We start from the raw sequence: 26860 nt of genomic DNA, 5'->3' as shown, positions 1-26860 counted from the left end.
AAAGGAGTAGCTATTTGTGATATTGATCTCTAGTCACTGCTGTTAAGGGATGCTCTTTATGTCAATATGACAGTCCTACAAATCCTGTCTTAGCCAACAGTAGAAAGACCTGGTGGTGCTTTGGCACTGTAGTGACACAGTTATTCTTGGACATATATATGTGTATATATTGCATGTATATGTAGGTATGCAAGAGTATACACATACTTTTACACACACACACACACACACACACACATTTTTCTATTTGCATCTTGCCCAATATGGAATTCTATGGTACTGCCATGCGTGCATTTTTTATTTTTTTTAATTAATGTCTTTTTTTACAAAACAATTTCATTTTTATGCATTACGTGAATTATTTTGTGGCTAATACATGACTCATCTAATATTCTACAACCAAACGGATTCTGGCTATTAAGACTCATTGTTTTGGTTTTCAGTTTACCTGTAATAGAAGCGTTAGGTTATTGAAATAAAGCATATGATCCAGAATAATTTTGTTTAAGCAAAGAGGTAGGGTGTACCATGTTAACTATTTTGCTTCTTGTTATCATAGTTTTGAATGATGTTGTGAGCCAGAGATTTCAGCAGAAACTTGTCCACATAGTAGAGCATTTGAACCAGATAAGAAATTTCTGCCGTGAATTTAGCCTTCAAGAAGCTGCACCTTTTGAGGCTTATCAAAGTCTTGCCTTAGATGTTTTGAACTAGGGATAGCAGTGCAGGTTTGGCAAGTGTTTGGGTTACAGAGCTACTTAGAGAGATATCCCCTTGTGCAGGTCAGCAAGCTAATAGTCACTTAGTTACAGAACTTCTGTTCAGAATTTGATCCGTCTCTTGTGTTTTTCAGGGATATCCATAACTTTGAGTTCTGCTTTATGAAAGAGGGAAGGGGCCTAACGACTCTCCTGAAAGGGTGGTAAGAGTCAAAATTTCATTACGTACACTTTTTATTTTAATATCTACGCTTACTTATGGCTAAAAAATCTAGAAGACAAAATGGCTACTAAATTAGTCCTCCTTGCTCTTCACTGTTCCAGATAGTCTCACAATTGTCATTCTTCAGCCAACAATAAAGTGATGAAAGACTCATTCATTTTTTAGTAATAGTCTTCAGTGGCCTTTTTCAAACACTAGGGCTTTTGAACTGAGCATGGCTAAGATATGCAAGAGTTTGAATTAGTCTGCTTGGAATAGCAAACTACCATACAAAAACAATTGTCTGTATAATAAAAATGCAGAACAGTTAACTGTATGTAAAGTAACTGTAATAAAGCCTCTAAAATGTTATAAATGGACCTTTTCAAAATATTTTCTTCTACTGCTGTCTCACTTTTTAGACAAGGGATAAACTGGCTTCCAACCTTTTAACTGCTTCTTCTCAGCCACTCTAAGCTTTGTGTCCAGTTGTACTATCAGACTTCATCTGAGGTTGTTCTCTGGACTATCTACATAGTAAGGCTGCTGCTAGTTATTTTTACTTGGAATATAAAGGCTTTTGGCTTCTGGAGTCAAAGAATCTACAGCTTATTAGAGCTCTGAAGGAGTATGATTCACCTTGGAATTTGTGGCACGTGAATTTAACACAGGTACAAATTCAATGGCTATCTACTTATGCAATGGGATGTATGGCTTTCTGCAGCACTTGACCCTTCTGCTGCCCTGCTTGTTTTAAGTGAAGGGCCATTGACAGAACAGTACAGTCAAAGATCAAGTAATTTATTAATTTATATGACTTCTGATGATTTGGGAAGCCGCTCCTGAGGTAACTAAACAGTAAGTTTTCTTACACAAGGAAAAACCGGCGGGGTAAAGGAACATAATGAGAAGAAATAAGTCTTCAAATTTACTAAAAGCACAAGACAGATGTACTTGCTAAGTGAATAAAATTGATTGAATAATTCAAATTTTTGAAGCCTTAATTATGTAACCTGATATATTGTAATATTCTCTTTCTATCTTTGTTTTAGGGGAAGTAGAATTTTGGTTGAAAGATGGGAATAGAGTTAGCACAGTACAAGAGACACTGAAAGTTGCTGGTTCCTAGTTTTCCAAACGGTGAAAAGGTAGGAGACTTCTTAGGAGGTTTTCTACTGTAACAGTCATTCTGAGGTGAAATTTGAAGTATTTCAAAAAAGGAAAATAACTGCAGGGATGAAAGGGAATAACGTAATAGGAACTGTAACTATAGAGCTTTTCTCCTACCAAACAGTCTTGCTGTTTTTTCAAAATTAGAAAAAAGTAGCAGGCTCTATCCATTGACAATCAAATTAGGTGATTTGTGTGGATTCATGAGCAACCCATTATTATGTTGTAGCATATTTGTGAACTATGGAATACCTACCTTTGAAAATGTTCCTGTTCTTTCTACACTGAAGAAACAGTAATAATTGTGCTAGCATTAGCAAATATACTTTTTATAGAGTTTGTGACTAAGACTGATTTGCTTGTGTCAGAAGTGAGGTGTGCTCTGTACTCATTTTAAAGAATATGTCACCCTTAATCAGCAGTGCCATATGTTTTCAGAATGATGGTGCTTTCAATTTATTGCTCATAAGCCCTGGAGAATGCTGGTTAGTTCCTTTACAAGTGCGACTCACAGGCTCAGACTGCTCACTTATATTTTAGGCTTATTTTGAGTAGTTATTAGTTCATGGCTCATAATGATAAAATAGAATTGCATTTTTCTCAAACCATGGACATCTTGGTGGAAAATCTAAAAAGTTGGAGCCATTTGGAACTGCTCTTACTCCCACTGAGGTCAGCAATAGAATGTCTGTGGCTTTCAGTGGGAGTAATGTTATACCATCTAAATGTGAAGACTTTTCCCCTTTTCTCTAAAATGGATTATAACAGTCTGTTATAGTAGAGTTACATGAAATCTAAGTAACTATGATACTGTTTGTTTATTAAAGGAGTGTTATTAGTAGAAAAAAAAAGTCTGAAAAAGGAATGACATGTAAAACGTTAATAATAACTGCATTTTCAGAAATGAATACTATAAAGATATTTCCAGTACTGCAGTTGTGTGATTGAAATGGACAGTTTTGATTGTAATGTGCCAAATGGAATTGACTTCCAGATTGCCAGATTTCAGACTTTCTAGGCCATCCAGAACATGTGCTTTTTATCTATTATAAACATTTGGGCCCTTATGATCCAGTTTGTTTGTTGTTGTTTTTTCTCTAACTCACTGCTTGCAGATTGATGTCTGCTTATTTTGTGTTTATTATAATCTTTCCTGGGATAACCACAAAGTATGAATTAATCTTGTTTAATTGATGGATTGCTCTAGATTAATCAAACTCCTGTTTAATGTGCTTGATATTTCTTTCTTAGCTAACAAGTTATTTTTTTGAAAATTGTATGTAGTTTGTTATAAAATTAGTTCAAAGTTTTAAAAAAAAAAAGTTTTAAAAAAAGTTTATAAAATGGTCTTGGGTGTGTCAGATTGTTTGCCACATAAGGGAAATGCAAGATAACAACCCCAAGATAGCATTTTGACTTATCAACATTGCAGTATAAACAAGTATTCACTAAGTAATTTTAGAAAGGAATTTCCTCTTCATGTAGTATATATTATACATAGACGTTAATTAGTGATTTCCATATGTGGCTCTTGGAAATTGTTTTTATCTGGTTTATCTGACACCACGTTTATTTATCTTGAATTCAAACTTTTACCATAGTCTCTGCGTGACATGACTTATGAACCAAGTCTGATTTACTCTGGGTTGTATGCTTGAGAATTTAACTCTTAAGTGATTATCTTGCTAATGACCATACAAGCCTTCTAGATTTGTGGATGAGTCCTAATTTTGCCTTCATTATTATCCATGATTCTAGTGCTTTTGATGTTTTTGAATGGATTTAAGGACAGTTCAATTCTTACCTACAACATACACAGATTTAATTTCATGTACTTGCAATGGTCTAATTTGAAATCGTTTTATAGTTCCTAATTAAAAATGGTTACTTGTTTGAAAACGTGAGAAATTTGCCTTCATGCTGCTTATGACCTGGCACAGTTTACTGATGATCCTGGGGTCCAGACAGCTTTAGAGCTGAAGTCTTGTTAGCCTGCATGAGGCCTGGATTTCAAGCTGATGTATCTACGTACAGAGGCTGCTTGGGTATTCAAATATGCCTTCTGTAAACTGTAGGTGTGGTGCAGCACTTAATGCTGGGAGCTGCCATGGCTGGGACCCAGTGAGACAGAGAGGACGGGGGGGATTTTTTATTTTTATTTTTATTTTTATTTTTATTTTTATTTTTATTTTTATTTTTATTTTTATTTTTATTTTTTTTAGTATAGGTAGATGATTTCTTGAAGTGGTATGTCTGTGCTGCTTATTAGCAAATGTCTTGTAAAAGTACTTGTCTTTGTGAAATAGAGTTTCATTGAATTGTCTGGGTAAGGTTAGCCTTAAGAGTGGACTTCCGTGTGCCAAGGTCTGTATGATACTTCATAATGTGCCCTCTTACTTTCTACTTTGTGGTTCAGAGAAAACTTGCATCATCTAAAATGCATTTGTATTTGAAATTTGTATGCTTTTTTGGACCCAGAGACTAACAATCTGTAGTCACTATATGCATATGGAAACATACTAATGTGCATCTGCCAAAAAGTCCTACATCTGTGCACACATCATTATCGAAAACAAACATGTAACTTCTGATCCTTAAGATAAGTGTGAGTGCTTCCATTTTGGTTAAACAGAGTTTAACTCCTCTGTGATACCTTTTGCAGGCATATTCCCTGAAGCCACAGTGGATTTTCCCATGTGGATCCAGTTGGGAGATTAAAAATTTAGAATTTAATCTTTGCTTCCATAGCAAGAGTCATGGTAGGCCTTCTTAGTATTCACTCAGTGCTGCTGGAAACATCTCTGGTAATACTCTAGTAATATTGGCATGCTCTATTAAAACTACAGTGAATAAAACTTTAAGACCCAATCTCTTGATTTACATTTCTTACAGCAACATCTAATAGAATCAGTAAGGCATAAATGTTAGATTAATTTTCTTTTTTTATTTAGCTCCATGAAAGCCCCTTCCAAGTAGATAAAGGAAATTTAGATGAAAAGAACTGACAAATAAATATCAAGAATTATTCTAGAAATGCCTTATTTGGAAAATAACTGTTCTTTACCTTGCCCCCCTTAGAGACATATCTTCTCCAATTAGCTTCAAATTCCAGAACTGATACAGATGTGATTGAAATGCAGCTGTTTTGCAACAGCTGCACCATGCTGTGGGACTGTTCTTAATTTTTTTCTTCAGGTATTAAAAAGTATACTTCATGATAGAGGACAGGCAATTTTATTTGCCTTTGCTACTGTCTTGATTTCTTGTAATTCTAGTATCGTTCTTCTGTTATAAATACTTTCAAATTATTTTGTAGAAAAAAAGGCTTTGTGTTAAACATTGATTAGTAATTGCTTCCCCCCCCCTTAAAGCTATATCTGGTGTATAATTTTTTGATTTTAACAGGAATGTTCCTGGAACAAGTCTTCCAAAACTGACTTGTCAACTTCATAGTAGGAACTAGTTGAAAATAGAATTTTGCTAGACTTTCTTCCATTGTACAGCTTATATGATCCTCCTTCCTTTGAAAAGCTGATGACTTAATAGTTTCATGCTCTTGACATTACCATGCAGGTATTTTAAGGTCTATTTCAAAATTTAACAGTCGCCCTTGCCTTTTAGATTTAAAGCTGAATTTTCACTCCATCTGGAGGGTTATGCTTGAACAACTCTGGAGATGCCTTGTCTGATGAAAGATAGGGATTCTGGCAGGGATTGTTTCCCTGAAACAGTGTAATCAGAAACAGAAGGGTAATATGCCCTGATGTGTCTCAGAAGCTGAAAGCATTGCTTGTTCCTCCTCTCCTTCCTGACTGGAATTCCAGTAATTGTTGCAGCTTTATCATCACCCACGTCAATAAAAATTTCTTTGTTCCTTGCAACTGCTATTTACCATTGCAGTGATGGGTCCCAGGCATCATAGGGATGCGGAGACATTTATGGCTTTAAAATGATCATTAGTATATTCTTCCATTGAAATTATCTTCGGCATGTTCTTCCGTCTAATTAAATTGTAGCCTACTGTGTGGTTGGCTTTCCTGAAATGTTCCTTCCACTTAAGATAGTTGTATAGAATCAGAATTGATACCTCACTGAGCTGCAAGACAGCAGATTAAATTCATAATACTCAAGTGCTGTGTTCTACATCCATTCAATGTTTTAAGAATTTCTTCTCTTAGTGCTAGGCATCTGTGAAAATATTAGCAAGTATTTTTTTTCAAGTTTTACTCTGCAGGTGTATGGAATGTTATTTTGACATAAAGATTTAATGCTCTATTTGGTGACCAAGATAAAGTTTTCAGAATTCTTGGAGGAAGTTTAGTATTGGTTTGGTCATTGCACATTGATCTTGGTGCATTTATAGATGCAGAGGGCAGCACAAAGGCTAGATGCTTTCCAGCATGTGGTGATGCAGTAGTATATCTTTCAAGAACTCAAGAACTTTTTTTTTTTTTAACAGACCTAAGTTTGGAAATATGTTTAAAAACAGCCTTGTCACACACATCATCAAGGTCAGGAGGGAAAGAAAGAGGCTTCAGCATTTCAGATAAGCTTTGTGAAAGGAGTGTAGACTGCTAGTTTGCCAACTAGTGGCTCTAGAACAGTCCTGCAGTAGAGGGAACTCAAACCATTTCTCCTGTTCCATGAAATGTTTAGTTGACACTGCTGTTTGGGACCTGAGCATTCTACTCACATGCAATATACTTGGTAAAACCCACAGATGATGAATTATGAATCTGAACTGTTAGAAGTGGTACTAGGTGAAAGCCTGGAATGCACAGTGCAGAAACATCTCTAAGGGAGGAGGGAATATAGTTTTTGCAGTTGGAAGTACTCTAATTGCTGATATAATGGAGAACAGAGATTAATTCACCCTTTCTACTTATAGACAGTAGAGGCTTATTTGACATAGCTGTAGTATTGTGGAAAGGGCCTCTTACAACTTAGTATTGTTGACTTTATCATGCTTTCTAACAATCAGTTCTGAAGAAATGAAACCGTTTGGTTTCCCATTACAATGATGTGCTGGTAAGTGGTGAATACCACCTGTGAGTCCTAGCTTAGAGCACTTGTTGACTTCAAATAAACATTGTCTGAAAAATACTTTTGTTGAGCGTTGGACCTGATTAATACACTCATAACTAGTTTCCATTTGTAGCAATTTAAGTTTATTACTCATAGTTTTGGGAAGCTGCCATGTGTGTTGGTGGCACTGTTATTAATTAAATTTATTATTAACATCAGTTAGACTAATATTAGGATCCTGAATCTGGAGGTATACAGTCTTATCATAAGTGGTCTTTCTATAATCTTTGTCTGCCAGTGAGATTGTAGGATAAATGCTACTTTGTGTTCATTTTTGAATCAAGAAGAACTCCCTTGATTTATTGGATTTATTCCACACTTAAACTACTGTAAGAGCATGCTGCTGCTGTGTACACACTTTCTACCAGCAGGTGGAAATACATATACAACTTATTCATTGACTTATTTCTCTTTTTGGCTGACTGGTGTCACACAACTTCTCGAGCTTTTTCATGGTGAACTTAGCTGGTTGGTTTCAGGGGGAAGAGGACGGGAAGAGCAGGAGAAAGTCAAGAGCAGGAGAAGCTGTTTTAGAGGTATTGGTGCTTGATGTTGGGATGAAGTCAAACTCTAGAAAGGAGTTCGGAAGACTCTTCTTTAAAGTATGTGTCTGGATGATCGTGGAAGCAGGGGATGAAATAATATAGATCTGGGCTAACCCACAAGGTGGCTAGAAAAGCTGTTTGTTTTTACAAAGAGGACTGACGCTTGTAATACTTGTCCCATTCAGGTTGTATTGCAGCTATGTTGAAAGAAGATAATTACAGAAAATGATTTTTTTTTTTTTTTGAAGCTGATATGCTGCATTTATTGTCTTTAATGTCAGCAGATACAGCAACGTGAATTCTCTGATTTGGGAGAGCTTGCTAGGAGATAGGTCATGTCTGCAGACTTTCAGGCTGAGCAAATTACTGACTGTACTCAATGGGGTGCGTAATTTTTTGGGGATGAAAAGAGTTACGTGCAAACTAGAGACTACGAGAAAAATGCCTTTGCTTACAGTGGAATTTGTCAAGCAGACGTGTGCCATGGAATTGTTCATGCTTGTAAGTGGCTAATTGGCCCCCTTACAGCTCAGCTTAGATAGGAAAGCTTTTGCTTTCTCTTTTTCTGTGTAACACAACTTAGAGGAGAGGGTATGACTGGATCACCTGGTGTATTTGGTGTCATCTTAACTTTGCAAGCTGATCACACCCTGCTTAACTTATGAAAACAGACGGCTTACAGCATAACACTGCTATTACTTATTTTTCTTTCCTGCTTGCTGAATGTTATAGCTATTGCTTTTTGCCTGAAAGAAATGTGGAATTATTTCTATGTACGCTTCTAATCAAGAGACACAAAGAGCTTCTTTCCTAGTATCCCACAATTAAAGAGGAAATGATTATCTAGCCTTTCTGAGGAAACTCATTTTAAAAAAATATTTTTTCCTCATTTTTTTCCTGAATAATAATATGAACAGATTACATTTTGCATCTTGGTCCCAAATCCAATCAACTATTATGTAAACTTTCTGCTAATTTCTGCATATAATGCAACTCCTTGGCTTTTTGTAGAACACAGCAATGGTAACTAACCAGTGTCTTTGGATTTTTTTTAAAGCAAGTTTATCTTGGTGTAGTGAATTACAAGTCCATCATCAGTCAGAAACGTGTGATCAAATGTGAAATAAATAACCAGAGTGCATTAAAGTCTGTGACTAAAATTACAATTTTTAAATATGATTTAATCTAAAACTGTAGGTGTAAAATAGAGTAGAAATAATTTTATCTGGGTCCATTAAAGTCAAAATAATTGGAAGAAGAGCAGTGCGGGAGAGAGTGGCATTTTATTTTGTGACCACGGGGTGTTGCAGAATAGTACAAGTTTGTTAAAAGGCAGGTTTTGCTGGAAGGGGTAAATGTGGGCTTGTGTTTGTCAATTTATAATAGGAATGGAATTTCATTAGCACTACTATTCATTTGTGTTGTGGGAGGAAGAGTAAAATAGATTCTCATTGACTTAAAATGTCACTGTCAATTCTGGCTGCTGGAATCCTCAGCAGTCTGTTGGCTGAATATGTGAAAGAAAATAGGACTGTGGGTCAGCCCTGTTCTCTCTAATTAAGTTCCTTGGGGTTTTGTGGGGGCTTACATATTTGCTGTTGTTGTATAACATTGTGCTTTTGTGTTTTCTCCAATACCCAGGTGTTCTTCGGTTTCTGATAGAGCTTCATTTTTATTTCTGTAATGCAAGCTGTCCTCTCAATTGCAAAAGTATAATTTCTAGTGTCTGTACTCCATGCCTTCCTTTCCCCATTCTCTTGTAAAGTCCTTGGCATTTCATTGCTTGGTCTATCCAGCATAATGTTTACATAATTTTCTTGTCCAGCTGCTGACTGTTCTTTTTTTTGGTATTTCTCTCAAGATTCCGTTTGTCTCCTTCGAAGAGCTGCACAACAAATTTGTGTTTCCCTTTTCTTTCTTCACACTTATTCCATCTTCTGCTCCATTTTTTTCCTTGTCACAAATTTTAGTGTAGTTCTTATGGGACATCATTTGGGATCAAAGTCTGCACTCGTGTAGAAAGATTTAAGTGATTAGTTTTTGCTTTGACTTAAACAAAATTAAATTACCATCTCTGCCAGTTCCAAACACAGAGAATTACCATCTGGCTGTTAAATCCTAAACTTCTTGGAACAAGGTTTCTTTTTTTTTTTTTTTTTAAGTAGTTGGTAAAAGTTACTGGAAGATGCTGTCCTCCTTGCTTCAAGTGGCATGTTACGTTGGTCATGGAGTTTTCTGCTAGTACTTAAAAGCCAAATTCAAGTTATTGCTCATGTAGCTCTGTTTTAGTGTACAGTGAAGGGATTTTAAAATTAAAATCAAATCAGAGTTACCTGTTGTAGTATTTTTGAATGTGAGGTTAACCTTAGCTGAACTTGTGAAGATTGTCGTATTATTTTCCTGACAGCATTTTCTGTATGTTAGAAAATTGTATAAAGAAGGGCTTTCATTTATAGACCACCAGCCTTTCCATCAACCTTTGTTTTTAATAACTGTATTTTTTCTGATTGTTTTTAAAGATGAAGAATAAATGTTCAAGTTCCTTTTTCCAATAACCGCAGAGGAAATTGCAGTATATCACCTGGGAAAGATTCACTGCTTCTCTGTTCTCTGTTATTTTTAAAGTCTGTATTAATCACTGATATTCACCACAAGTATTGAAGAGCCCAGCTCTACAGGTCTTTGAGGCAAAATGAAGTGTCCCTTAAGCCACTTGGGCACTTGTTCCTCCTGGACTCAGAGAGAACATCATTATGTCTTTATAATAGCAATTATTAATGGTAGGGTGTTTGACAGGATGTTGTATTTCTTTAATTCCAAAGCAGCATGCAGTAGGCATAACGAGCAAATGCCTTTATTTTTAATTGTTTAATTCCTGGCTGTTTTGTAGTAGGCAAAGTCTAACACTCCCCATTTTAGATATGGCTAAAATACAGTTTAGTTGAACTACTGCTTCTCAAAATATTTCCACTTATCTCTGAAATCATAATTACAGCATTCATCGTATTTGAATATAATTGCTGCACTTTGCATTCTGTTCAAGTCTTGGGACTTAAATAAAGAATTCATCTCAGCTATTTTTTTTCCTACTGTAACCTGTATTTGGGACCCCATCTCCTTTGTTTTTTATCAGTTATAACACAATGCTTCTAATGAAGCAGTGTCATACGTGTAGGGGATTCATTTTAAATGGAAACAGATATTTACAAAGTAATAAACAGATACATCACGTATGTGGTTAGGAGGCTTACCCTTACCCTGTACACAGAGGTTCTGGATACAGGAACTGCAACAGCTCTGTGTTAGTCCTATTGTAGGCAAATTTTCCTAGAACATGCCATTTAATTTCTTCAAGAGGTGGAATAATCTAGGAAATGAGGAAAATACTATCTCTGCATAACAAGACTTAATTGATACTTGTCAAGTGTTTGCGATACTCTGCTTTCAGAAGGTGTTGCTGGGTAGTAATGAAGTCTACCATATACAGTGAGTGACTTGGTAGAACAGACCAGTACTAAACATGTGTGCCTTTAACGTGCCTTAAAATGCTTATAACTTGCACAGAAGAAATTGGAATGTTTAGAGATTTGTTTTCCTGGTAGATGATGACTTCTTGAAGCATTTTCAAAAGCCTGGTAAGTGCAGTAAATTGTGGATGTCCTAGCATGTTCGCTGTGTAGTACCAAATCATGCTGAAACTTAGTTGAAGCTTTAAAGTGCTGTAGGGCTATATGAAAGCATTACTCTGTCTGCCTTTTTTTGAATGTGTGACCAGCTGATGAGAGAGCTGCACATCTGTACTCTAAAGTAGGTATCTTCAGTTTGGAACTGATTAGAGAATAGTTGCTAACCCTTTTCTGCCTCAACCATGATGGTTAATATAAGTACGTTTTCAAGCTTACTCCTAAAAACAGTTTGTGTTTTGCTCACCATGTTTTTATATGATTTCGAGATGCTTTCAGACTGCTATACTTCTGTTGGGTAGAATCCTTCGAGTTTTCACCAAAACTGATAGCAAAGATATATACTATTTTCAAAGCAGCAGATTGATGACTTTCAAATAAGAATACTAGTGAGAATTTTAATAGAACCTGATGATGCTTGACCTTGTCCCTGCCATCTTTTCTTTTCTTAGTCTCTGTTGAAGAGAAATTGAGTTTTGGAAGAACTTGTTCACAGTATCCTTCTCTCCTGTTACTTCCCCATGTGACCAGTAATGTTGAGAACAGTTTTGATGCTCATGAGCCATCTCTGATGCACTCTGCTTTGCTCTGCTGTGCCTTTCTTGCTGCATACAATGAAGAGAAAAATGTGCAAATCAAAGAGTGCAACAGAGTATGGGGCCTGAGGCATTTGTGTAGCTCTTCCCACTAGCTATCCCAGGGAGGCGACAGGCTCAGCACGTTGAGCACAAAGCTCTTTGAGGCTCTTTTAACATTTTTTCCTTTTTCTCTTTATCAGTCTATTTGCTGGGGGCTCTGAAATTTCTTAATCCTTGGGAATTATTTCCATCTGCAGCCTTGCTACTGAGCAATTGTGGTAATAGCAGAGTCCAATTTAGCAGTATTTCTTCAAGAACTTGGGTCCTTGACTGATTTGTAGAGGACAAATGAAAAAAGCAATTGCAAATGGGTTTCTGTGTTATTAGAGCTCTAAACAGCCTTCCCTCTTGGCTGTGTGGCAGGTTATACCTCAAGGGAGGATGGGTGGTCCATGAACCTTAAAAAGATTTAAATACTTAAGTTCAGGGTCAAGTATTCATGTCAGTGGGTATATTAACAAACTGGTCATAGAGTGCTCAGCAATAACCATTTTCCTTAACATTTTTAGGTAGCATTGAGATTGACAATTGAGTAGCAAGTTTTAAGTTCATGAATTTCTTCATCAGCTGTCCCTATGATTTACTTATGACTATTTCACTACAGAACCTCAATATTTGATTAATTTTTGTAAAGCATAGTGACAAGTTGTTGTGCTGTGGTTAAAATTTATCTACTGTAGCAATACCAGCACAAAGAATTGGTAAGCCAGAGAAGTGAACCAAGTCAGGATAGAAACAGGTTGCTATTGTTAAGGGCTGTTAAAAGAACTTCTCGGGGATGACTATTGGCATACAACCTCTTGCCCTCTGTGAACTCTTTCTTTTCTGCCATTATTCAGTGTTTTTAGGCTGAATCAGCAGCATTTCAGTGTTTCATCAATGCATGACCCTAATCAGGAGAAAAGGAATTACGAGCTTGTGAAAGCTACCCTGAAGCTCCTTGAGGCTGTGCAGCCTCTCTTCCCATACAGATAGCTAGAGTTCACCTCTTAGGAGCCATCAGGTCCAGCATATTGGAGCATTCACCATTCTCCATGACAGGCCTGTAGCTCTGAAAGCATTTTTTTTATTCGTCTCAGGTCTGCAGAAGGTGCTATGCTTAAATTGACTTTGGCAAGAAGCCGTAATATATGGATGCAAGACGACGGTCATCTATTAGTATGGAGTAGTGGTTTCTGGATGTGAAATACAAACCATGATCTTTTGCTTCACCTGCTATTTTGATGGCTCTGGTTCAATTCAGACTACTACTTAAGCATGTTTGCTCTGTTGTTTATATTTGGTTTTCCTCTCTCCAGAATATATCAGAGCAAAATGATGCTATAACGAAGGATCCATATGTTGCAGTGAGAGTCTGTGCTTTGGACATACCAAGTAGTGGGACTGTGGCTGATTTATGATTCAATCTGTTGATAACTGTCTGGTCTCTTCATTTTTCTAATATTTCAGATATAAAAATGAGGTATTGCTCCCTATTACAGAAGTGGGTTCTTCAAAGAGAAAAGGTAGTTACAAATCAACATTTACATTCCTCTTTGAGGATAGCTAGTCATGAGAAACTGAGAGGAACAGCAGAATGGAAAAGTTTAAGAGTTAAGTGCCAGTATCTCTGACCTCCTGTTTGAGCATCCAGCCTGCCTTGTATAATAAAAGCTATTTATAAATTGCTGGTCTGTTAAACGTCTACAGAATTTTATGATGCATAAATTGGCAAACTGAGCCAGCAAAGGGACTTAGCAGAATGATGAATGGATGACAGGGTGCAAGACTGAAACTGCATTTTATTCAAGGATTGTAAGGTTAAGAAGAAGAGCTGCTGGGAAGGGGTGGCAGTTGAAGGAGAAAGAGACAGAACCCAGGAGTTAAAGAATCCAATGATCTCAGAATTATCAAGCCTTGTTGTCACACTTTTTTTTTTGGCCGTTACATATCCAGCTTAGTAGCTTTTTCATTTACTACATTTTCATGGGTAGTTCTCCCAGCTCTAAATACACCACTGACAACAGTCTCTTCCATTGTCACAGCCTTAATCCTCCTAAAACTTAGTTTGCTCCCTTAGATGTAAAGCAACAGGTAGAAACTGTTGTTTTATTTCCACCCCTTAAACCGCATCCTCTCCCCACTCCCTCTCAGGATTATAGTATGGAGAGAACATGATCAAGCAACCCAAAATCATAATCTTGATCTGGATAGAAGTTCACAATCTAGACAGAAGTTCATGAATCTGTTCAGTTGGTCATCTGTCAGAGACTGGTAACTCATTAAACTGCCATTTAATTATATTGGTCATGCAAATATTCCTCAGCAGAATGTAGTTAATACAACTTAATTCCAAACACATGAGTCAACCTAAGGTCACTAGGTTGCAACTATTCTTTGTAATGTTGTCACAGCACATGTTCAACGTGCAGGTGCATTTTATATCCTCAAATACCACAGAGTAAAATCAAAATGAGGCTAAAATAAAACTGTTTTGAACTAGTTAATGAAATCTCTTTTTCACTTGTTTTTTTACTCCTTTTATAAACTTGTTATAAGTTCTTCATGTATCGAATTTAAAATTGGCAGATAGATTATTTAAAGATCCATGATTGTACTGTGAAATGCATGTTTTTGTCTTTTATGTGTTCTCTATGCCTTGCATCTGTAAGGATTTCTGCCAAAAAACATTGAAAAGGAAATTGAAGAGGCACTCAGGATAATCACTACAAAGAAAAGAATTCCCTTTGCTGGTAGGAACTAAAAAAATATATCCTCATTAGTTTTACAGTAGGGATGGCCTTTAATTTTCTTCTGGTAACTTGTGGAGTATTTTCTTAAATAGGTAGTCTGGAGGACTTTTCTTTTTACGTTTGGGGAAACTGCAGCGCTTCTAATTTTCATGCAGAAAACGGAAGAGATTCTTGTAAGCCCCTGTGTTTTGACATTAATATATGTATATATCTTTGGTTGTGACTTTAAATAAAATGTATATGACTGTCTGGATTATTGCTTTGGTCTGAGTTGTGTGTTGAAGACTAACAGTACGTATTTGCTCACCAGATATCCTCCTACTTTTGGTCAGCATTGTAGCTGAAACCCTCATCAGAATACAAAGGAAATAGGTTGAGAGTAGATTCATTCTTTTCATTAACCTCTTTTACAGGAGCTTGATATTTTTCAGGGAAGGGCCTATTGGCCTATTGCTGCCTGAGCTTGAGATGTACACCTGATGATCCCTTAGGTTAGGCATGGGTGAGTGTGAGAGCCTTAGATCCACAGCTGTTATTCAGCAGGCTGAGTGCTGCTAGCAGACCCCTTAAGTGCTGCTGATCTCTGGAGTTGCTTTGCATGCTTATTGGTGTATAAGTGAGGAAAACTAGCTGTGCTGTATAGGAATGTTCTTCTCAGCCCTACCTTTGTTCTTGCAGCTATCGAGCAATGTAGCATAGGCTGCTAGTTTTACCTGCATGTTGAGCCAAAATGTTATAGGCATGTTTGGTGCCTCTGTCCTCAATGAGCCTTGGAATCATTTAGGCTGGAAAAGGCCTTTAAGGTCAAGTCCAATCATCCACCTATGACCACGAGTCCACCACAGAATCATAGCATCGTTTAGGCTGGAAAAGATCTTTAAGATCATCAAGTCTAAGCATGCACTGGTTGAACTAAGGTCTGTCACTGTGCATTGAGTATTTTGAGTTGTATGCCATGGTAAACGTCATTTGAGGGGGCTTCTTAAAGTTTGTTTGCATTGATAATAATTAATACCGTATGTGTGGAACAGTATGAATACCTGTTCTGCAAATCATAGCAAGCACAGCCTGCACACTAAGCAGAAGGCAAGAGAAGCATGATGAATGTTTTAGGAATGATTCAAGATCTTAACTTTTAAGTTAAGGAACCATTTGTTCTATTACAAAATTAGTATTTTTGAAAGGGAAGATTAGCTGACTTTTTTTTTCTGTAGCAATGACTTGATACTTTTCCTCTAAACAGTTAAAGATGTTTATTTAAGAAAGCATGTTTTTGCTAGATACTTATTTTATATGGCTATTTTATGGATATAAAACATACCTATGTAATATTTAGAATGATAGTATGTGGATCAGAAATGGCTTTGACGTAACTCTAGATGGAATTTAAGATAACTGTAATAACCAATCTTTTGACTTGTAAAGCATGGAAAATTTGTTTTGGCAAGTTGAAGCAGTAAATACGAATTCCCATACAATTTTTAGACAGTTCTCAGAGTAGAAACCCATTTTAACACTGGGTAGAATTGTATTCAGAATATTTATTATCAGCATATTTGGGAAATGCTACAGAGATGGTATTGCTTGTTGCCACATATCACATTTGGTCACTAAGTAGTAGTATTTTTTCTTCAGTGCTTTTGCTGATGTTATTTCCTCCCTGATGTGTTGATGGTAGAATCAATCACTAGAAGTAGAGCACTGGTGTTGAGAGGCTAAGCATACACAGGAAAGTTTGGTCTAAATACTTGTGTTGGTTTATGAGTTAGTTTAGTTGAGGCAATGTAGTAGTGGTGCTGCACTGTGATCAGCCAAAATGATGTGATGAAGGTACTTTTTTCCTTCAGTGTCTGTTACTTTGGGATTTCTGTATACAGAGTTTGTGTAGGAATTAGACAAGCAGGATTATGCGTGTGACTTGAAACACAAGTGGGAAGGATAGTACAGGGTATCAAACATGGGGCTCTGGGAAGGGAGCAAATTACATACCTGCCTGGAAAAAAAAAAGGGCTTGTTAAAATGGTGTTTACCGTGTTCTACCTAACGAAAGCAGTTATGTATCTTAATTCTTAAGTTCATGAAATAAATGCATTACGTTTGCCACTTTTGTAAACATTGATTTGTTTTTCTCTGGAATTGGCAAATTAGACTTGGTTGATACCAAAGCCAAATGACACATAAGGCAATTTCATGCCTTGTGAGTTACTGAAGAGAATGTTTGGTACATAAAGTTTGTCTTCAGTTAGCTGGCTCCCCTCCCATTTCTCTTAATCCCATTTCTCTGAATTAATTTTTAATCTGGGAATCTTTGTTTGGACTATCTTCAAGAGGCTCAACAATTTCTAGAGGCTGGGTAACCGCTGCAGTGGAATGGAAAGAATTCTGGTCTCCTTTTCCCCTTATACTTGTTCCTTCCTGGATTGCAGTTCTTTTTGCTAATTCTAGATAGCAAATATACTAGAGAGCAATATATGCCTTGACCATAATGGTGAACCCTGTCACAAAAATCACTGTCTCTACGTGGGGTCGGAGGATGCTTGGGGCAGTTGTTTTAAGTCCTTGAAATTCTATCTCTCTGCAATAAATTCATAGAAGAAGGATAAAATGATCCATTTTCTTACTCAAGTATATTTTTCTTTTTTGTTTGTGTAGTCTGGTAAGTTGAGGTTATTTAAGGCAGGATTGCTGGCTTTCTTCTTTAACAGCAGAGTGTCTGAAGAAGAAGGACAAAGATCTAAACTTTCCATATAAACATGGTGATGGAGTAGAATATAGCTCAGACAGATTTTGGTCAAATGTGAGCCTTCGTAATATCTTTGGGCCTGAATCTGTCTGTTGGTTGAAAAAGTGTCCAATGAATTAAATGACTTTATTTTTGAAATGAGGCTATATACAGGGGTAGTTTTTAAGACTGGTAAAGATGTTTTAACTTTCCTTAAAGACATTTTCTCAATGGTCTGAAACCTCTCCTTATATTTCTACCATTTGACTTTGCCAAGGTCTGAAACAGCATTTATTTAAATGGTAGATATGCAAAGATGTACTAAAAATATAATTTATGAACCACTTTGGAAGCCTTTGGGGTGTAAGTATAGATCCACACAATCTGTTAGAGAATTTTAAAGACTGCAGAAAAGTATTTTTAACAGATTGAAATTATTTATATTGATTTAATTTTCATTGTCACTTGTGACTACTTTTTTCCTCTTTCCAGGTACTTTTTACGTAAGATAAGATCAATACATTCAATTTGCTAAGAAGTCAAGGTCCAGATTTTTCTTGATTTAAACAGAATGATGCATGGAAACACAATAAATGAGAAGGGTATTGCTTATTTAAAACTACAAATTGTATTAAAATACTTGCCATCTAGAAATGGTTGTGTAGGTGTCTTTTGTGTTTTCTCCATATGGGATGATTTGTGTAATCCCTGTTACTGATACGCTGTAGAAACTTTAATAATAGAACAATTTTATTACTGCATAAATCTTCGTTATGGCAACATAAATCTTATATGACAAACTTGAGACAAAATCCTATTAATTTTGTCCTTCTGTTGACTTCAGCTGAGTCATGTCCAAATTCCCTGACAAAATTAAATACGAAGGAATGAAAAGAGGCCGCTTGTCAGTATTGCCAGTATAGACACAGCTAAAATAATTCAAAACTGGGGGTAAAAGTGTATAGATGTTGATTAGTTGACTCTTTTTATGATTATAGAGTCCTCAACCACATTTCTCATATAACTAGCTTTAGTGTAGAAATGAAAGAAAGCACTATGATATTACTCAAAGTAATTGAGATTAACATGATGTAGCAGGGAATCCTGGCAAGATCACTTGGAAGACAGGAAAAACGTTTGTTCTGGTAGCATAAACTCATCAAGACAAATCTGGGTCTTTTCTCAGTATAGGTTGCTGTCTACAGGGAATGCCATCACACTTTTCTTGTGATGCAAATGGCAGGCACTAATATGAAGCTTTGGATCAATTGATTCATTTCTGACTGGCAATAGCTTACCCATGCTGCACTATAATGAGCTTATTTTCCATAGTGATTGTATGTAGGTGGGGGTAGTGTAGAGGGAAGAAACAGAAGGGATTATAAAGAAAAAGCGAAGGAGGTGATTTAAAATCCTTCATGTGGAAAGAGGGGCTTAGAGATGGCTCTTTTTCTCACTTTTTGCACACATACCTTCTTAATTTTATGAGTATCTGTAATTAACTAGCTGTGTTCCAATGGCCTTCAATATATATGCAGGAACTTGCATGACAGTGAGAAATGTTACTCCCGAAGATTAAAACTTGGCTTTGCATCTGCTCAGTCTGGTTATTTTGTTTTTAGTGTAATGATTTAGATGCTGAGGATAATTACCACAGGCTCTGACATGGACTGAAAGCTCACGAGAGAGCTATTTTTAACCGTGGTACTAAAAGCTACAGTAAATTATTAAAAAATTCAATATCCAATTTGGCAAAACCTGATAGTACTTGCCTTAACTGTTCATAAGCTACATAGTAGGCTGTTGAAGTATATTCTTTACAAAAATAAGCAGAAGTAGCAATTTATTAAAGGAAAACTGTATTCTTTCTTGTCCTGAACACTGCTGTTAGAGCATAAATAATCAGTCTGAGCATCATGAAAAAAACCTGGAACAGTTTTTAGATCTAAGTTTGTATTTGTTACTGCTCACTGGAAGTAGCCCTTTTGTTTCAATGTGTTGCACTGGAGATGTAATAGTGTTTAACAGATGTGTCAGCGTACTGTGGAGCTTCGATCGTGCGGCAGGCAGATTTTGAATGAAATGGGGCAGGGCTGGAATGTGGGACTCACAGCTCTTTAACAGAACCACGTATAAGATGCTTCTGACTCCCAGAGCCAGAGCCTACCAGTGAGGTATGATCTGTGTCTTGTCCCTTGGTAAGGCTGAAACTCCTAGTTCTGAGTTTCTGCTGGCATGGGTCACCTTTAAATTTAGAAGTGCTAACTGTCACAATTACAGCATAATCTGATGTCAAGAGACATAGGCTGTGACCTTGGATGAATCACTTGGTCTCGTGCAGAGTAGAGATCTTATTTGGGTAATAAAGTTATTACCTTAAAAAAAAAAGTTAGGAGCACAGTTGTTTTACAATTTAATGGTCAATTCAAGGGTTGAGGTGTTTGCTGTGGGACTTAAGTATTTTTACAGAATCCAGTAAGTATTCCATTCATAGGTTATTCAGAAATGCATTTTCTCTTCTTTTTTTCTTTTTACTGTTTTTATTCGTGTAGTGACACTCAGATTTAAAGTTGTGAGAGAATTCCGAATTCCCATGAGCAAGTTTAAAAAAAAAAAAAAAAGCTCTAGTGCTTAGCATCTGGACAAAGGCAGGAAGCTTTCAATTGGTGTCCAGTTTTGTCACCGTTCCTCCTTCCTCCTCCATACAAAAATTGACTTTTCTTGCTAGTTAAACAGCTTCTGTATTTTTCTGCTTTGTCATTTCTTCCTGGAAAGCGCAGCATGTCCTAAAACAGTTGAGTTTGTAGCTCTCTCGTTCCTGTAGATGTAGACATGTCATCCACAAGTGAAATGTTGGGCAGAAACAATGCTTAATATGCAGGATGTTGCTACTACACAACAGTTCATGGAATGTTTTTGGCAAATAAAAGATCTCTTAAAAATGAGGTTTTGTAGGTTCTGAAACTGTTTGCAAAAAATGTTGAGTAGTTTCAGATAGGGAAAAATACTGCATTTAGATGTTCAAAACAGAGAAAATGATGCCTCCTTTCCCCTTTTATCCAGAAACGTACTGACTGCCCAGGATGTGGGAAACCTGATTCAGCACTGAGGCTGTATATCACACCTCTTGCATATCAGGCGAATGCTTACTGCTGGCGTTTCTGGCCCAGGCACTCTGTTTCTTCTGTTGCTGCTGTTGCAAGATAATTAAATGAAATTTCCTAGCATGCTTCAAATAGTAGGTTTGAGTTAACTGAAGGCTACAGTTGAGCGTTAGGACACAAGTTGAGAAAGATGTCTTAACGTCTTGCTTCTAAGGTAAGTCTCCTTTGGTCTCTTGTATTGGAGAAGGTTCACTTTGAATGCAGTACTGGGTAGCTGCTGTTGAATAGATGGGCAGAATGACACCTGAATTCTCAAGCCAATTTGTTTTCAGGCCAAGTATGGTGTGAAGCCGAAGCAGCTTAGACTGGGAGTTCTCATGAGGTCATGGACAGGGTGTAGTGGCACATTGGCAGAACATAAATACAAATGTGCTTTCAGTTATTGATAATGTTATGTAAGAAAATAGGTCATTGAATATCAAGAAACTTAAAAATGTTAACTGTATGTATTTCAATAAATGAGTCTATTTTTCTACCTAATCTTAGGCTCTTTTGAGGTAGCGTTGTGAAGTTTTATTTTCTGGTGCCTATCCTTTTATACTGTCTCTGAGACCATGCATCATGAATGTATGGTTAACATTAAGACAGCATATTCAGCATGCTTTAACTTGCATGCAGAATGCAAGAATTCCCTATGGGAATATTTGACCTAAGGGGAAAATAGTGCAGCAATAAATTGGCAGTACACAACTCTAATGGCCCCTGTTACGACTTCAGTGGATGCAAAGATGCCTTAGTAAATCTTTGCAATCAACACGAGGGTGAGAAGTGACTGTCTGTCTATCCTCCTGCAGACCCATCGATATGGAGATGAAATCAGCTTTGTCTTCTTTCAGTTACCCCAGGCCAGCATGAGTCTGGAGCTCTCGCTGCAATTCAGCACTGTGGCTTCAAGCTATTTATAGTAGGATCGGAGGGAGTACTCAGCTATTCATAGTTGGACGCAACTGGAGAGAGAGAGATAGGGAGGCAGAAATGGCATTTGGATTAGGATCCTTTGGGTAGGCAGTGACTTGATAGCTTTCTAGCTCAGAGTGCTCATGTTTATAATGGGCTTTCATTTCCCTGGTGTCATTTCTGCATCTTGTCTAGGATTTGTCATTCTGTCATCAGTCCCTTTTCTTTGTGAGTTTTTGTATTCCGTTTTTACTTTTCTTTAAGACTCTTCTCCCTGTCTGTTTCATTCCAGCTTCCTCATTAGTTTCTGGCTTTACGCTGGTCCCTTTTTTTGGTTTAATCCCATAACTTCAGTCTGTGTTTCCTAGTCTAGGGCTTGACTTTTTGACAACACGTTGCAAGACCCATGGTCTTAATACATGTGGTATCTTCCTAGTCAGAGGACATGTTTTTTTTGTGTGTGTGTGTGTGTTTGTATGGTTGTTTTTGTAAGTTTTCCAAGATCCAAATATTCTCTGGGCTATGTTGCATTTGTTTCACCATCAGATATGATCCATTTCTAAATACCTACATTGGACATTTCTAAATTGCGGGGCAGAAGAGTGTTATACTTTTCTATGGAGTTCCTAAACTATGCTGGATGGAGCAGGAAGGCAGTGATTTATGATTGTAGATGCTGGGAAAAGTGTTGATGACAGAAACTGGGCTTTATGCTCCATCACCACTTGTGCTGTTTGCACAAAAGCCCTGACTTAACCTTCCCATATATGAAAATGCCATACCTTTACAGATGCAACTGGGAGATGTAGCCAGTTAAGAGACTTGTAAAGCTTTCTGTTCTGTTTATTTCATTTCTATGATTGACTTAAATATCCCACTAGAAAGACCTCATTCATTAAACTGAGTAGGTGTTCTGAAACAATTTCAAACCTATTTGCAAAATTTAGTAGAGAATATATCTGTTTATAGAATTTCACAGGTTTGATGGAAACAAGCCTTACAAATGTGGCCTTGTTTTCTCTTAAATTCTAGATGTGTGGTTTTTTTTTAATGAGAGGTGTTGTGTTCTTTATGTTTTTTCTTTATTTTAGTAGTCACTGGAATGTGCTAATGTTCCTATCGTGGAAAAAGTCTAAAACTTTAATCTAAAGCACTGGAAATGGTCTTCTTTCTTCCCTGAGCTTTATCTATTTACATGAAAAAGACTGGGTTATTGACACTTTATCATATTTATTGTAGGTTCCTGGATCTTGTTGCCATAGTTACATCTGGTAGTCAGAAAGAGTTTTGCTGGGTTCAAAGTTATGCTAATTGATAGATTCTTAGGGAGAATAATCCTCAAATTTCAGGCAATAATAATTCTTTTTTGCTCTAAAACTTGAGAAACTCTTTAGTTTTCTACCACGACACCCCCAATCTACCAAACCAATACGATCCTAAGACTGCATGTACTTAATTTTTCTCAGAGAATGTTTTTGTGCTTGACTGCTTTTTGCCATGTGATCAATCCTCCTCTTGTTTTTTTTCATCTTCCCCCAGCTCAAAAATAAAGAGCCCTTTACTGATCCTAGTATAGATTTTTCTGGAGAAGTGACAGTAATAAAATTTTTGTCTTTCAAAGTTTTGATTTTTGTGGGTAATGCAACCTGCTGTCCAACGAAAGATATGCAGGGTTAAAGATGTGGAAAATCAAAGTATTATTGCTGATGCACCATTTATCTCTTACATGTTCTTGAAGGAAATTGACTTACTCTTCAAACAAACAAATACAAGAGAAATCCAAACCTACCAGAACTCTCATGTTTGGTCCCAAGTCTTTTCTCATGTTCTTATCAAGAAAAGAGAAGCCAGGGTGGTTTAACTGAGCAGAGGTTTCGTATTGAAGATGGATTATAAACAACCCTTGGAATGTGTAAATGGCACCTAATAGAACAGCTGGATCTACAAGAGTATTGCAAATGCACAAGATGGGATAAGCTCAGAATTTGTTAGTTTAATTTGTTTTAAGATAAAATCTAGCCACATCTACTTTGAGACTCCAGCTTTACATTAGTGTAGCATGGGGGAGTTTTATCTAGCTTCAAGCAAGTACAAGCTATGCCTGCTGCAACTTCTGCTACCCTATGTGGGTAGCTAAAATCCTCTTATAGAAAAGGCTTTATTAGAGCAGACATTTACATTTTATAATGCTAGTGTGTAATAGTACTCAGACTCTGAACTGCTCTCCTTTAGTAGAGAGAATAGAGAGAACAAGAAAGGCTGCTAGTCCAGCTTTCTTGTCCACTTACTGCTATATATTCAAGGTATTAAATGGAGTCTTCTGGATGATGTCTGATGGTTACCCAATTAAAATGTTAGAACCTCAGGCACCTGTAAGTCACCAAATGTATCAGAAGAACCAGGACTGGACAGAGTTTAACGTGTCTTTGTCTTGATGAAAAAGTGATTCAGGGGGAATTAACTGCAGGTATTGCACTAAACACCTCTGATGAAGTGCTTTTTTTTTTTTTTTTTTGACTGGTGATAACTAAAGACTTTCCAAAGATGGAGTTTCTTATTGAGGAACAAGACAGTCTTTACAGCACACCTACTTAACAAGCTGGTTACAGACTGCTTAGCTCTGTGAAGGGTTGGTGGCTTGCGGTGAGAGTCTAGCGTATAGTTTAGTGGTCTGAGAACAACTGCAAGCTCTGGCTAAGAATCTGTGCCCCAGAAACTGCTGGGACAGTTGGTATGGGATGCTCCCAGAACCAGAGATGTAACTGGGAACATCTGTGATGGTGTATTTAGGAAATTATAGATGGGCTAGTTAAGTCTGTCTCTTATTTATTTTCCTCTTTCCTAAATGTTAGTTTGGATCCTAGAAGGGATGATTCTGCTTGTATTATTCCAAGGTGATTTCTCTTACCAATGACTGAACTGCTGTGCAAGCATTTTGAGTTGCATTTTCTGTATTCAGTCCACCCCTGAGCTCCCGCAGTATGGGTCCACCCTGCTAACCTTCTGTTCTTCCAGCATGCTTGTCAGCTTTGGAATATGCCTTGGAGGGACCTAGCTGCTCAGGGAATATACAAATGGTTGGGACTTTAAATTAAAGCTCAGTGTCTAGCTAGGAGTACAAAATGAAACTTGCTGAAATCAGAAGCGTGGTCTAATGGGTGAGATAAAGGGTTTAGTGCCAGGAGGTCTGTGTTCTATGCCTAGCTCTTCTATTGATTTCCTGCAGCATTACACAATTCATTTATGCTGTATTAGCCTTTAATGACACTTTTTAAAAACAGAATAAAAAGGTGAAGAGGGATGGCAGTGACAGCTAACTGCCTCATTTAATAATGTTAAAAAAAAAAAAATGATGAATTTAAGTTTGTAGAATACTGACAATCCTCATCTTTGGAGGTAGTATATAATAAATACTGTTTTCATCATAATTCTCTGTTGGAACTTGATATACCAGCAAGAGTGTTAAGCCTGTTGATGCTGACTACGTTCCATCTGCAGTTTACACATTCTGAGTTTGAACTCAAAATATAGTCTCTGTATTGTGCCCTAAAGCTATAGTTCCTTTTTACTATTGTTTAGCAGCTATTGTATGCCTGTCTCCCCACATCACCAGCTCTGAAAGGCTGCTTTTCTAAAGTGGATGAGGTATTCTTAAACTTAGTAGCTTGTTTCATCAGTTTAAACTTGTATTTTTTTTTCTCCTTGTGGTAATAACGTATAATATATAAATAAATGTATATCATGTTTTTACCTTAGGTAGTTTTTACCTTCGGTAGTGTATGTATCCTGTTAGCATTTGTGAGGCAGTTTTTTCCTGCTCTTTGTGTACCGTTAAAGTCATGTAAGGATTGTGCTGGTAGGTTTCGCTTCTGAGCAACTTGCTTCAGAGGGTTTGTGGTTTAGACTCAAGTACAGGAGAGCAGTTCAGCTACAGGCTGGTTTTGAAGTTAACTCACTGGGCAGCAATCTTCCTTTAACTTAGCTTAAAATGCTATCTTTACAGAGAATAGGACAATTAATAGGATCTTTGCATCCTAAAATGTGATACATTAGAATAAATACAATTTATATTTGGCAGCTGAGGTATTTGGAAAAACACTTATAATCAGTACAAATTTAAGATTAACATCCAATTGCTTTATTGTTTTGCTTGTTGTACTCACTACCAGCTAAGGCTGGCAGTCAATCTTCAGGTATTACATGCATTTTAAATTTCTGAGATTTAGTTTAGGCTTTGCCTGTTTTCCCCTGTGTGTACCCTAAGGCTTAGTTTTGTTTTCTATGTGAATTTACATAAAAATAAACTGTGAAGACCTTGAAAAAGTACCATGTTAAGAATATAACTGCTTCTTTGGTCTTTCACTGTTGCCATACTGAAGTAGCAGAGAGATTTGCTCCTAGTATTGTTTTTGGTTGTGTTTTTCTCTTTTTGAATGCTCTCTTATGCAGTGACTCAAAAGTCTTTTTGGCAGGGACAACTTGTCTTTTTTTTTAAAGGTGGTATTAAATTACTGATCTTCCACTCCTGTGTAGCTGTCTGCAATTAAGCATATCTTAGAATTAAATCGTGTTTAAATTGTACAGACTGTTAAATTTATGAGGATAGGACTGAAAGTTTCCTGAAGTTTAACAGTGGGTAGTTGGTATTTTAAGTCAAGCACGTCTTTTGTTTGAGTTGCATGGCAGCCAAATTGTGCTATATCTGTTTCTACTCCTTCACTGAATTGCAGGCATTTTCAGCTTTATTTTATGCCTCAATTGAATGTGCTATCTGTGGGGTGCGGATAAGCAAAGAGAAGAAAAGAACCAGTCTTTGAATGTTAGGGCATGGTGCAATAAGCTACAGAACTGAAGAAGTTTACTGATTTCAAATAGATGCTCAGTAGCTTCTTGATTTGAGCCCTCCGTATCTGTTAACTGTTTTGAAAAGGTGAGTGGTTATATATATAACGGTATCAACAACAAACAGACATAAGGCTCTGTTATCAAGACTACAGCCATTAATGTTACAGTTCAAGGAACTTAATTTTGTTTGAGAATAGGTTTGACTCTTCTATGTAGCAATACACAACTTCCAAAATTGTTTAATTGTATATGCGTAATGGAATCTATCAGCCTGTAATTAACAAGCTATTCTTCCTGTACCTCCTTTTATTTTTTTTTCCAGTATACATGCATGTATTTATTCTTCTATTTCAGAGGAAAGAAAAGTAAATCAACACATTAATCTGTCCTACTGAATGAGAAATGCCATCCTAGTAATGATGTAAAAGTAGTGTTTGTGCGTGCTTTACAATCCAGTT

General features: G+C 36.8%; 1 protein-coding gene across 3 annotated transcripts in view; it reads left to right on the top strand.

The window, feature by feature from the left end:
* The window catches only part of ARVCF (ARVCF delta catenin family member), a 270617-nt gene that overhangs the window by 19216 nt on the left and 224541 nt on the right, over positions 1-26860 (top strand). The window contains exons 1-2 of one of the 3 annotated variants that reach the window (XM_035556866.2): positions 854-922; positions 1974-2069. The exons of the other annotated variants lie outside the window; for them this stretch is intronic. The gene's annotated coding sequence lies outside the window, so the exon portion shown is untranslated. Of the gene's footprint in view, positions 1-853; positions 923-1973; positions 2070-26860 lie in introns of those variants that run through there. 3 annotated transcript variants of the gene reach the window in all.

This window comes from Cygnus atratus, chromosome 17, assembly GCF_013377495.2.
Source record: "Cygnus atratus isolate AKBS03 ecotype Queensland, Australia chromosome 17, CAtr_DNAZoo_HiC_assembly, whole genome shotgun sequence".
Lineage (NCBI taxonomy): Eukaryota > Metazoa > Chordata > Aves > Anseriformes > Anatidae > Cygnus > Cygnus atratus.
This window is presented reverse-complemented; position numbering and strand designations above follow the sequence as displayed.